Here is a 14,545-nt window from a genome sequence, read left to right on the forward strand (position 1 = left end):
ATGCCATACCAAAAACTTTTGCTGATTTTTGCTGGCATAATTTTTTTATTTGAAAGCTAATTGTCAGCTCATTGATAATGTTTAATACTGAATAATCAAAACATTTACAGTTATGGAGTCAAATGGGATGGATAATTACAAATGTTTGTCTCTAGGGAGTGGAAAAAGAAAGCAGTACAAGGGGACTGATTGTAGGTTCTTAACTTTCTAGTGGTGATGAATACACTTGGTTAAAGTTAAAATAGGGTTGGAGGAATGGCTCAGGACCTAAGGAAACCTGCTGATCTTTGAGAGGAACTTGCTCAGTTCCTAGTACCCCATGACATCTCACAGCCATCTGCAATTCCAATGCCAGGAACTCATTCTCTTCTCCTAGCTTCTGAAGGGACAAGGTACACACAAGGTACACATATATACATGACAGCAAACACACACATAAAAGAAGAATACTTTTCAACAGTAAATTAAATAAATACTATAGCTTAGTACCTACTAGTTCTATTTACCAAAATGACACAGCCTTGAAATACACTTTAAATTGCTAATTTTGCTTAGTAATAAGTAAATTATACGTTCTGGGATCTGTTGGCAGTTGAATTCTTAAGAATCTTGGATAAACTGCATTAGCAGAATACTATGATCAGTGATGCTTCTCGAATCCAAACCTCGATTTATTTTTCAACATCAAAATAAAAGGCAACAGTTATGTGTGGGATGAAGAAATTACAGTCTGCACATTGTGTCTGACACTAATATCTTGGAGAGAGAAGTGTTTGTAGTTGAGACTTCATCGTCTAAATCTTTCAATTAGTATTACTCTGACTACCATTCATTGACAGTGACTCTTTATATTTCTGGGTCAATACATGTGATTAGTAGGCAGTTCTCTTTTTTATAACTTTTTTCATTTTCTCTCATTTTAACATTTTTTTTGCTTCTTTAATTGTATATTTCTATATTTTCATTAAAAATGTTATGTACTTTTCTAGTTTCCGGTCCATAAGATCCCTAAGCAGTCCCCATCCAATTCTTCTATAACCAACCTTACTGCCCCTTGACATTCCCATAAACTGGGAGTTAATCCTAGGAATGAAACCAAAGGGCTTCTCCTTCCTTAGGTGCCCAACAAGGCCATCCTCTCCTACATAAACAGTTGGAGCACTAGGTCTGTCCATATACATTCTTTGAATATTGGTTTAACCTGAAACTTCTGTTTCGTTGGCATTATTGTTCTCATGGTGTTGAACCCCCTTCAGTTCTTGTAATCCTTTCTCAAAATCTAACATCAAAAGGTCCATTCTCAGTTGACTGGTTTGCCACTGGCTTTCACTTCTGTATTGGACGTGCTCTACCTGTGTCTCTCAGGAAACAACTATATCCTGTTAATGGCCGCATGCACTTCAAAGCTTCAACCCTCTTATCTAGTTTTGGTGGCTGGTGTATATATATATATATATATATATATATATATATATATATATATATATATATATATATATGTGATAATATAATAGATTATATATATATATATATATATATATATATACACACTCATACACATATATATTTTGGTGGCTCCTACAAATGAGATTAGGTATAATTTTGACATTGATTCTTTGGAACAAACAAGCTCAATTATTTAGAATCCACAAATGACAATGCCAAATAGACTCCCTCTTGTTCTTATGAAACTAGTAATGTTGAGGTGTCCCTGGACCTGAAGCCATTACTCTCCCTGCCCATCCAAATGAATCTCATGTTTTGTCTGAAGAAAAACCATGATAAAATATCCAAAACCCTCAAGTCTGGCACTGGGAATACAGCATGGTAGTTATTAGAGAACTGACATATAATGGGACTACAGAACCACATTCTATGGCACATGTTGTCCTTTGCTTTACTGATGTCTCATAATTTATGATAAAATAAGGATTTGGGATCATTTGATGTAGGTACAGAGTATCTACACTGTTATATTCATTCTATAGCTGTGCCACCATTGTTGACAAAATCATTGCAAAAAAATTGAAAAGGAAAACTGAATTTATGATTACACATTAAGGAATATTATAAAGTCCCCTATCAATGAATGTACAATAAGAAAATGTAATAAAATATACATTCAATTAAAGGTAAATACTGGCCCTTGGGAAACAGAGAAATACTAGGAAATTGAATTGTACGGCACAGGAATGGACCTGGGAATAAAATAATTATTCAGAAGAATCTCTTCCACTCCATGGTTCTAGATCCTTTGTACCCATACCAAGGCCCTTTCTTTCTCTATTCAGAGCATGTAACCAATAATGAACAAAGAGAATTCTATAGATTTAGAGAGATGTAGTATTTAAAGGTTTCTCCTGTGTCACAGTAGACTCTCTTGTAAAGGTCACCCTCGAATGTGGTCAATGTAAATATAGCAGTTCAGCAGGTAGGCCATTGCAATTCTCAGTGTTATCATCATTAGGCCCTCCCTGAAAAATCTCTTTTATCCTGCAGAGACCTAGCTTCTTTTGTGATGTCACGAGTGTTGTCCTGACTGCAACTGCCTTTCAGATATTACTTCAGTACCTCTAGGGTTTACTAATTGGCTCCTAATTCAGAGTAAACAGCCATTTGGGAGTGAGAACAAAGAGGAAGATGATATCAGAGAAGGGGAAAAGGAAGCTGCCCTTCTGTCTTTGTATAAAAAGGGAAGAAACACATGGTCTATGGGAAAGCTTGGTGAGTCCTGCGTTGGGTTTGAGTGAATTCACTGAAGAGATAGCCTTGATCTGAGCCTTCCACATATGGGTATTAGGAGTTGTGAGCCTCTCAGAAGCATCTGTATTTCCATGCTTGTTATGGTTCCTGGACATCAGAGAGCTTATATCATTAATTTCTTACAAAATCCGTGAGTTACGAAGGGCATAGTTGTTTACCTGAGAGCACATGACTCTTATTCTTTTTCTCACAGAAGAAAAAGTTTCTAAGGAAGAAGGGAAAGACAGGTATTGTGTCTTCAGCTCAGAGTAAACTCCTCCATGATTTGCATTCATTTAGTGCAGTTTTTGTCTGACCCTGTTATCTGGGATAGAGAAGTGATCGTATTAGACACTTCATTGTCCCCGTCTTTTCACTAGTATATCTCTGACTACCATTCCTTGTCAATGATTTTTTAGATTTCTTAGTCAATAGGTGTTATTAGTTGGTTGTGCTCTTTTCTTTAATTTCTTTCATTTTTTTTTATTTTTTACCATATTTTATTCCTTATTATTAATTGGATATTTTTATATTTATATTCAAATGTTATTTCCTTTCCCAATTTCCTGCCCATAAGACCACTAGCCATGTTCCTGTTCTTGTTCTATTATGCCCCTTACTCCTCATTTAAGATCCGTTGACCTGTGAGTCTAACCCAGGGAGAACAAATGGGTTGTCCTTCCATTGATGCTTAAGAAGGACATACTCTGCCACATATGCAGTTCCAGCCATAGTTCTGTCCATGTACCTATTTTGAATATTGGTTTAGTACCAGAAAGCACTGATTCATTTGCATTGATGTTCATATGTGGTTAAAGCCCCTTCACCTCTTGTAATACTTTTTCAAAATCTACCAACAAGAAGTCCATTTTAAGTTCACTGGTTTGCCACTAGCACTCACTTCTGAATTTTTTCTAAGGAAAGATCTATATCTGGTTCCTGGCAGAATGCACTTCTTAGGTTCATCAATATTATCTAGTTTTGGTGGCATATATATATATATATATATATATATATATATATATATATATATATATATATATATATGGTGGCATATATATATATATTCACACATTGATGGCTCCTGCAGTGAGGAAGTAAGGTGGAATTTTAACATGGATTCTGTTCAACTAGGTCAAGAATGTAGAATAAATGTTGGGGATTTGGCTCAGGGAAAGAGCGCTTGCCTAGTAAGCGCAAAAACCTGGGTTCGGTCCCCAGCTCCGAAAAAAAGAAATAAAAAGGTAGAATTCACAAATAAAATGCAAAAGAGACTCCCTCCTGTTCTTATGAACCTACTGAATTTGAGGGTTCCCTGGATATCAGTCATTCCTCTCCCGGCCCATCCTCCTGAAACTTTTATTTGGCCTGAAGAATGAATCATGGAAAAGCATCCAAAACCATCAAATCTTACATGGGACACTGGAAGGTTGATTGTCCCATGCTTCGTCTGGCCAGCAGTAACGACGCGGCACACACAGGATCCTACTACAGAAAAGCTTTAATGCGTCTTGAGAGGGAGAGCATAAGCTTACAATGCGGAGACGGAGAGTGAGGAATAACCGTCCCTTATATAGGAAACTATCTTCGCCTAGGACGTGTCACTCTCTGACTGGTCGCTGCCAATTATGCCAGATGACGTACCAAAACGTACGTGTCCCTTTGAGTAGGGAAGTTACCAAGCGCCTGCATATTGCCCTTTTTACTAGGTGCGTTCTGCCGGATGCCGGTGCCATCTTGTAATGGAGTTTGTGAGGACAGCTCCTCGGACAGCTCCTCACATCTGTGAGGACAGCTCCTCGGACAGCTCCTCACATCTCCCCCTTTTCTGTTTTTTTTAAGCAAACAGGACACCCAGATATAGGAGTGTGAAGACAGAGGTCATATCCTCGTACAAAGTTGGCGAACCTCTACAAGAGAGATACCCTTAGGCTGTTGTTGGGACCCAGGGCACTCCCGACCCGTCGCACTGCCATTTTTTGAGGGAGGGAAAACTGTGGCAGGAACCCTCATGTAATATGACATGCCTTCCAGGGAGCATATTTGGTAGAACTTCCGTGTGCAATGCTAAGCTCGTCACCCCTCATGGGCTGCTCAAGCCGGACACTCTAATCCTGTGCAATGAACCGAGGTTCTAGGAGTGCAAGAGCTGTCCAGCCGGCGACCTGTTGCTTGAGCATGGTCAACCAGATATCGGCTGACGCTCCTTGTTCAAGGGCTACAAGCGCCTGGGCGATCACTACTTTGTCCTTTCTTGTTTGAGATCTCAATTTGCAAAGCAACCAGGGGAGTAACACTAATCCACAGCAGAGGATCACTCCAAAAAGTCCCACTCCCACCCATTCCTTGAAATAAGAGACTGCTGAGGTGATCCAGGACGACAATCCCTCCGTCAAAAAAAAGACAGGTCCAGTCGGGTAGAATTTACTTGAATGATGGTCGCTCTCAGCTGCCGAAGTGTCTGTTCAAACTCCGAGGTCCAATTCTGTAACAGATGCTGTGAAAGACTCTTAGATTAGCAGCTCGGGTAAATTTGTCATATTATATGGAGGTGACACAAAGGCCTGGGAGTTTTTGCTCACAGCCAAGCTGGGCCAGTTGCCATAGAATGTCTAATTGCTCTCGGACCAGATCTATACGTTGGTTGACAAGCATAAGGCCTCCCTATATCTGAGTATTGGCTGAGGCCTGTCTGTCCCGAGCCACAGAGATGGTGGCCGATAAATCATTGATAGTTTGGGTTGTCTGTACTGAATTTGACAAGGCCAATGCCGAGGCAGTAACCGAGGCAGCGACTGCTGTTGTAGCAATAATGCCAGCAATAATTGCAGAAGTACCAAAGTCTCTTTTTCCTCTAAATAAGGTCATGGTCCCCGGGGCATCAACAGGGATCGGGATAAAGCGAGGCATGCGGGTAACTACTGCGATATTTTATATGAGTAGCTGTCCAGACAGAGGCAGCAGGTTTGATGTTGCCCGTCCAGGAAAATGACAACTGTCCCTTTTCGCCCTTTTCTCCAAGTAGCATCGCCATGGGCGTAAGATCAGTGCAGCTACCATTAACCCAATGTAAGGCCACCACCATAGAGAACTGTGGCGTTAGCCACAATGTCCTCCTCACCAGTTCCCCATGAGGCCTCCCTTAACCAAGCAGAAGATTGATTATATAACATAATGCAAGGGAGATCAAAAGATGTTTTTTTGAATATGCCAAAACAAAGGCTGCCCTTAAGGGGAATAGTCCTATTTTCTTTCTTTTTTTTTTTTTTTTTAGTCGTTCAACCTGTGGATCCTTAGGTAAATAGGCCAACCCTAAATCCCTGTTAGTGGTACATCACCGGCATCGGGAGTGGAAAGGTTGACATTATTCCCCATCGTAGCTCGCTCTGCACCATTGCTGGCATCCATGGAAGAAGAGTGAGGAGGTGCAGGAGTCCCAGTCCCTTCTTGATCACTTGCTGTGATGCTCCTAGTAAGTTGTCCTGGGATCCATATGGGATTTTCATTGTCCTGTGGAAAAACACAGACAGCTCCCCTGGATCTTATTAAAACAGGATCCGGGCATTTCCATTCATTTGTTAATACATCCTTCCATTTAACTAATTCTTTTGTCCTCTTGGGCTCTGAGCAATGTCGCTCAGCCGCTGTTTGTCCAGCTTCATCAAGATTTAAAAAATTTAAGGTTAAAAGGGCCAGAGCAGGGGCTGGGGATTTAGCTCAGTGGTAGAGCGCTTACCTAGGAAGCGCAAGGCCCTGGGTTCGGTCCCCAGCTCCGAAAAAAAGAACCACCCCCCAAAAAAAAGGGCCAGAGCAGTTGCCACTCGGGGTGTTGGGGGGAGTTCTATCATATTTCCCCTTCTTTGTTTTATTAAATATGATTTGAGCGTCCGATGAGCACGCTCTATGATTCCCTGTCCTTGAGGGTTGTAGGGCAGGCCCGTCAGGTGGGTAACCTGCATCTGAGCACAAAACTGACGGAATTTTTGAGATGTGTAGGCGGGGCCATTGTCAGTTTTTACACATTTTGGCTTTCCCCAAGCACTCCATGCTTCAAGGCAGTGCTGAATGACATGTGTTGTTTTTTCTCCTGTAAGTGGGGTGGCGTGTAGAATGCCAGAACACGTGTCTATAGATACATGCACATACTGTAATTTTCCAAAAGAAGAATTATGAGTAACATCCATTTGCCAGATTTGCAATGGCTGTATTCCTCTCGGGTTGACCCCGATGTGAGGAACTGGGAGGAACTGGCAGCACTGTTGGCATTGGGTGACTATATCACGTGCGTCTTTTCTAGTTATAGAGAAGCGGCGGCGTAAAGTTTCTGAGGTGACATGGAAATTGCCATGAAAAGCTTTAGCGGCCTCTAAAGGAGAGGCCAGGGCCACAGCTTTCATTTTTGTGGCTTTGTCAGCCAAATCATTCTCTGAACTCATTGGGCCAGGGAGTCCAGAATGGGCCCGTATATGAGTAATGTATACAGGGAATCTTCTATTTAATAGGATAATTTGGATTTTTCGGAAAATATCTGCCACCTTACTAGTTGTTTTAATTATACCGGCGGTTTCAAGAATACTAACAGCATTAACCACATAGGAGGAATCTGAAACAATATTTAGAGGAACCTGGGATTTTTCAATGACCTCCATGACCACTAGGCATTCTACCACTTGGGGTGAGGTTTCAAAATATTGTCGTGAGAATACTTGGGAGTTTACCACATATGCTCCCACCCCTGTTTTTGACCCATCCGTATACACCGTTATCCCCTCCTTTAATGGTCTGTGGGATGTGATGCGAGGGAAAACAATAGGTTGTGATCTTGCAAAACACAATAGGGGGTGTTTAGGATAATGATTATCTATCTTCCCTGTAAAGGATGTGAGCAGCACTGCCCAATCATCAGAGGTAGCGGCTAGAGTTTGGACCTGGTAGGGTGTATATGGGATAATCAAGGATTGGGGTGGAGTCCCAAAATGACAGATGGCAGCTTTTAGGCCCTTAATAGCCAGATGTGCTACTGCAGCTGGATACCAATCAATAATCTTCACAGGGGAAGCATGTGGATGGATCCATAAGAGTGGACCTTGTTGCTATAAAACGGCAGTGGTAAATCCTTGGTATCTAGTACACAGAGTGAAAAAGGTAGAGACCAATCAATGCGTTGCAATTGGGCCTGTTTTATGGCATCTTCTACTTTTAGTAAGGCCTTGGTTGCAGCGGGAGTTAGCACACGAGGGGAGGTGATATGGCTGTCCCCTTCCAATATTTCGAACAAAGGTTTTAATTCCGCGGAAGGGATTTTCAAAAATGGTCTCAACCAGTTGATATCTCCCAAGAGCTTCTGAAAGTCATTAAGAGTATGGAGGTGGTCTCTACGGATTTCCAGTTTCTGGGGTATAATCTTATCAGGGAAATAATGGATCCTAGAAAATGACCTGTGTCAGGAATTTGGACCTTTTCTGTAGCAATATGTAAGACCCATTGTTTAAGGGTTTTTTTGTAATAAGGAATAGGTTTGTTTGAGTAATTCTAAGTATTTATTACACATCAATATATCATCCATGTAATGGATTAACAGTAAATTTGGATAGGTCTCCCTGATTGGTTTGAGGGCTTCCTGAACATATAACTGACACATCGTAGGGCTGTTGGCCATGCCCTGAGGTAGGACCTTCCACTGGTATTTTTATCAGGTTCAATATGATTAATTGATGGGACAGTAAAAGCAAACCTGGTCCTATCTGGGGGGTAAAAAGGACTAGAGAAAAAACAATCCTTGATATCTATTATTACCAAATTCCAATCTTTTTGTAGGGCCGAGAGTATAGGAAGGCCCCGCTGAATGGGTCCAAGGGATTCCATCTGATCGTTAATGGCCCTCAAGTCATGGAGTAGTCGCCATTTTCCTGATTTTTTCCTTATTACAAAAATTGGGGTGTTCCAAGGAGAGGTAGAGGGCTCCAAATGTCCCAATCTTAATTGTTCATCCACCAGTCCTGTAGCTGCCTGTAATTTCTCAGAGGTTAATGGCCATTGGGGAACCCACACTGTGTCTTCCGTCCTCCTTGGTATGGGTCGTGCTGCCCCAATGGCGCCTAGGAAAAACCCAGGCCTTGTTTATGGGGGTTGGCGATCGGTTCAATGGGCGTGAGACAACCCTGTTCTAATAGCCCTAGGCCTTTCCCTTCCTTATAGCCCATCCTTGACATCATGTGGGCCACTTGTTAGGGTATTCATTAGGTAAGGTCAGTCCCATGGTCTGCATAACATCCCCCCCAAAGATTAACAGGCAGGGGAAGTACATAAGGAATAAATTGTCCCTGTTGGCCATCGGCAGTTGTCCAAGTTAGAGTGGCAGAGCTGATCATAGGGCATGACTGGTAGCCTAATCCTTGTAGTGAGTGAGAAGATTTTGTGGTAGGCCATGATTGAGGCCACCATTTTGAGGAAATTATACTTTTATCAACCCCAGTATCCAGTATGCCTTCGAATTTCTTTCCATTAATTTCTAAGCTCAATTTTGGGCGGTTGTTAAGGTGAACCACCAAATATGCCGAATCATGACCAGTGGACCCCATGGTTCCCTTGGTACCCTGTATTGTGGCCTGGAAGCACGGAAGGAGTAATAACTGTGCTATTCTATCTCCTTTACTTATAGAAAAAAAACCCCATGGGGACTTGAACAAAGAATCTGAATATCAAGAGAGCGCTGAGCTTCAACAAGGCCTGGTTGGACTATCAGTCCTTGTAGGGCGAGAGATCCTCTCCCAAGGACAAGGCGTATGGTTCCCGGGGGTAGAGGCCCCACAGTCTGAGCAGGAATTGGCTGAATGCCCATCTGGGGCATTAGAAAGAAGTCTGAGGCGGCTCGCAGGTCCAATTTTGTGTCGCCTCTTGGGGGACCTCCTCTGCCGGGGTCGTGGCCCTGTGAAAGCGGTTCCCATATCTTTGAGGGCCCTGGGACCGGGGGCCCACCAGCCCGTTTTTTAACATCTCATTAGGTCGAGTCTCCAAAGGAGGGACTAGTTTGCCTTTAATGTCTCTCACTGATTGGTACTGGTCAGCCCTATGGTAGCCTTTGCCACATCGGACACAGAGGGTTGCAGACCCCCTGTCTCTTTTTGACATCCTGTGTCTCTTTTTAGATGGCCTTTTTTCCCACATTGAAAGCATGATCTTTTATCCGTCCCTTTAAGGTTGCTGGAACTGGAGAATGGCAGCCGCCAGGCCTGAGTTAGTAAGGGGCCCTCCAAGTTCCCTGCAAACTCTAAGCCAATCCTGTAGCCCTTTATTTCTTCGGGGGGCTATGGCTGTTCAGCACTCCTGGGTGGCTTGCTCGAAAACGAGCTGTTCTATTAGTGGTGCTGCTTGTTCAGGATCGCCAAAGATTCGTCCTGCAGCCTCTGTCATTCTAGCTACAAAATCTGAGAAATTTTCCTGGGGTCCCTGAATGATTTTGTAAGTTGATTATCAATCCCTCCTCTCCTGGACAGTGCCTTCCAGGCTCTAATAGCTGTGCTGGAGACCTGATCATAGGCGCCCCAGTGGTAAGCAGACTGATCAGCTGCAAAGCGGCCCTGTCCTGTTAAGAGTTCGAAAGTCCATTCTTGTTGCTCAGGTATTAAGGCCGTAGCATTCGCTCTGGCCTGTGTTTGGGCTGCCTCATAACAGAGCGCTTTCCATTCCATGTATTGGCCCATGCTGGCAAGGGCTGCCTTAGCAATCATCTGCCAATCAGCTGGTGTCAATGCTGTCATGGCCAACCTGTCGAGTTGTGTTAGAGTAAAGATGGCCGTGACTCCATACTTTCTAACTGATTCCGCTAATTCCTTAATCTGATTATATTCAACAGGGGCATGGACCCGTCCTCCCTCTGGAGTCTCAAAGATAGGAAATGTCATACTCAGCTTTCTTCTCACCCTCTCGGGGACTAGTGAGAAGGCGCGTGAGCGTGTCTCATATGGAGGAGGCGCCGTTGGTGGCGGCCACGCTAGAAGGCTTCTATTACTTCCCCTACATTCATCTGGGTAATATCTTTCCTCCTCATATTTAGCTGCTTCCTCATCTAGCTCAGCCTCCTCCTCTGAGTCTAAGGTTTTATTTTCAGAGCTTTCAGAACTGTCGAGGTTCAGCGCTTCTAGCTCTTTCACAGGGTATAGGCTGGCTCCCCCTCCTGGTTTATGTGTAGAGGAGGAAGTGCTGGAATCTGAAAATTTCAACGCTCCCTTGTCTGTGGACTTACCGGGAGGGCACTTTTTCTTTCTTAGAACGTCTTTTTTCTTGCGCGCGCCCAACCTCTCACTACGTTTGGTTTCTGACAGACTTTCCCGGACTACCTTGAGAGTGGCCTGTCCTTCTACTACTGCTGCCTTACACGTTTCATCCTTTAAACAATTCTTAACCAGCTTCCATATAGCTTTGGTCCCTAGGCGCAGATCCTCTTCTGCCAATTTTCTGTCAAGGTCTTTTCCAAGTTTGTTCCATGAGGCAATCGTAAACGAGCCTGAACAGGCAAACCAAGGCACCACCCTCTCCACCTCCTTCACAAAATTTTTAAGTGTTCCTCCTCCAATTTTGATGTTCCTCTGCTTTAACACTGTTTCCAAGGCCGTGACCACAGACTGTGAGGATCCCATGATGGGCCAGGAACCCCGGCGGCTTATCTACGTCCGTCTGACAAGGCGTGAGGTGAAAGGGTAGAGACGGACACGCTGTTCTCTTATGTATGGGAGTAATACACGCGCCTCCCCGGACGGTGCCGCTTATCTACGTCGGCCTCATCGCGTCCTTGTTCCTCAACAGTCAAAATCGAGGTAAAAGGGAGCTGCGCGAAGCTCACTTATATACGAGAGACTGAGACGCGCCTTCAGCTGCTGTGATCATCCTTTTAACAGCGAAAACGGTGAAAACAGAACATAAAGAGTAGGGTGGCTCCCAGGACAAATACTATAGCCTCAACAAATTCTTCCCAAGGCGGTGACAACCCCAGACCAAATTCCAAGAGAGGGCTGCCTCTCCGAATGTATGTACCTGCAGTTCTCAATCCTCCTTGTCGCCAAGGGATCTCCGAAGGTGCTGACGATGGCGAGGTCGTTCCCGGGTTTCAGCACCAGATGTCCCGCGCTTCGTCTCGCCAGCAGGAACAACGCGGCACACACAGGATCCTACTACATAAAAGCTTTAATGCGTCTTGAGAGGGAGAGCATAAGCTTACAATGCGGAGACGGAGAGTGAGGAATAACCGTCCCTTATATAGGAAACTATCCTCGCCTAGGACGTGTCACTCTCTGACTGGTCGCTGCCAATTATTCCAGATGACGTACCAAAACGTACGTGTCCCTTTGAGTAGGGAAGTTACCAGGCGCCTGCATATTGCCCTTTTTACTAGGTGCGTTCTGCCGGATGCCGGTGCCATCTTGTAATGGAGTTTGTGAGGACAGCTCCTCGGACAGCTCCTCACATCTGTGAGGACAGCTCCTCGGACAGCTCCTCACAGTTGATACTGTAGTACTGATATCAAAAAGGTCAAGAGAAACAAATTCGATACTCCATGTGGTCCTTTGCTTTACTGATGTCTGAAATTTGTTGAAAAAAATAAGAATTTAGGAGTTTACTATTTGAAGTAGGTACACATTATTTACCCTGTCATACTCCTGTGTACCTAGTCCCCTTTTTTGGCAAAATCATTGAAATAATTGAATTGGAATACAATTTTTGCGTACACATTCAGGAATATATATAATGTCCCCTCTCAAGAAATGTAGAAAAAAATTATTACAATATTTCATCAATTGAAGGTCTGTAGGGAAAATACTTGCCTTTGAAAAACAGAGAAAACCTAGGAAATTGAAGAGTATGTCACAGGAATGGACCAGTGAATAAAATTATTTTCTGGAAGAATCTGTTCCACTCCATTTTCCTAGATCCGTTGTACCCATAACAAACCCCTATCTTTCTCTATTCAGAGCATGTAACCACTAATGAAACAATAGAAGTACTTAGCATTGGAGAGATGGAGTATGTAAAGGTTTCCACTGTGTCACAGGAAACACACCTGGAAAAGGCATGGTCAAATCTGTTCAATGTAAGGAAAGCTGTTTAGCAGGTAGGCCATGGCATCTCTCAGTGACATCATCATTAGGAACTGCCTGAAATGTCTCTTGTATCCTGGAGAGCCCTAGCTATTTCTGTGATGTCACAAGTGTTGTCCTGTCTGCAACTGCCTATCAGATATTCCCTCAGTACCACTAAGGTTTACTAATTGGCCTCTAATTCAGAGTAAACACCCATTTGGGAGTGAGAAGAAAGAGGGTAAAAACTACAGTGATGGGGAGAAAGAAGTTGGCCCTCTGTATTTGTATAAAAAAGGAAGAAATACTTGGAACATTGGAAAGCTCAGTGAGCCCTGGTTAGGGGTTGAGTGGGTTCCCTGAAGAGATAGCCTTTATCTGAGACTTCAACATATGGAAATCAGGAACTGAGGTCCTCCCAGAAGCATCTGGACATCCCTGTTTGTTATGGTTCCTTGAAGTCAGAGAGTTTATATCATTAATTTCCTTATTCCAAAAGCCAGTTGTTGGAAAAGACCCAGTTGTTTCCTGAGAGCTCATGGCTTTTACAATTTTTCCCAGAAGAGAAAGATCCTAAGGAAGAAGGGAAAGAAAAGTATTCTTTCCTCAGCTCAGAGTAAACTCTTCCTTGCTGTGGATCCCTATAGTGCAGTTTGGGTATGACACTGATATCTGGGAGAGAGAAGTGTTTCTCCCTTTATCACAACGATAGTGGTGGGCTTGCTCTACTTTGCCTTTATTATGTTGAACTATATCATCTATAGCTATAACTTCTCCAGGACTTCTGCCTTGAATGAATATATTTATTTTTTACCAGTAATTTTTTAATTTTTTTTGCACCTAATAAAATAATGGTGTCTTTGTGCCTTTTATCAATCTATATACTACCGTACATTTGTGTGTATACATATATATATATATATATATATGTATACACACACACACAAAAACACACACACACACATATATATATATAATATGATATATATATGTGATAAACCAACTTGTATGTCTCGCATTTAAGAACGCTTACCTGGTTGAAGAATAATTTTAACTTCGTCTTGAATCTGTTAACAAGGATTCTATTGAGAATATGTATGTATCAGTGGAAATTAGTCTGTAATACTCACTCTTCCTCTCTTTCTGTCAGTAGTCTGTAATTCTTTCTCCCTCTCTCTGTACCTTTCTGTTTTCTTCTTATCCTCCTGTCTCAATCTTTCTCCTTTTTTCTCTGTCAATTGTTGGATAATACCAGATTTAAAATAGAATTTTAATGTATTCAATGCTTTTGTCCACTTTATGGAATAGTCTAAGAAACTGTCAATGCTCTTTAAATGTCTAATCAAATTTTTAAACTGAATACATGTGGTCCTATGATATTTTCGGTGGGAGATATTAAATACCTGACTTTGTGTCATTGTTTAGTATAGTGCTGTTTAAATTATGCACATTGAGCTGATTTAATATTGGTATAACAAATACATATAGTAAATCATTAATGTTTTAAAAAATATTATAGATTTCTGACTGTAAATATAAAAAGTGTTTTCTCCACGTCTCCTCTCTTCTCTTTTATTTTGTTAATCCCACTCTTTCTTTACTTAATTTGGCCTGAGGTTATGAGAATCTTGTTAATACTTTCCAAGAATGAACTCTTCTTTCATTCATTATATTGTTGTGTTCATTTTATTGATTTGAGCCATGATGAGTTGGATATACATATTATACCC

At 42.3% G+C, this 14,545-nt stretch overlaps 1 long non-coding RNA gene across 1 annotated transcript; it reads right to left on the bottom strand.

Annotated features, from left to right (window-relative positions):
• Positions 1-11,907: 11,907 nt before the first annotated feature.
• LOC134484446 (uncharacterized) lies at positions 11,908-12,920 on the bottom strand. The gene is made up of 2 exons (XR_010061902.1): positions 12,800-12,920; positions 11,908-12,320 (listed from the first exon to the last, which is right to left on the bottom strand). It is a non-coding gene; the product is annotated as an uncharacterized LOC134484446 (long non-coding RNA).
• Between the last annotated feature and the right edge of the window lie 1,625 nt (positions 12,921-14,545).

Source organism: Rattus norvegicus, chromosome Y (genome assembly GCF_036323735.1).
Source record: "Rattus norvegicus strain BN/NHsdMcwi chromosome Y, GRCr8, whole genome shotgun sequence".
Classification (NCBI taxonomy): domain Eukaryota; kingdom Metazoa; phylum Chordata; class Mammalia; order Rodentia; family Muridae; genus Rattus; species Rattus norvegicus.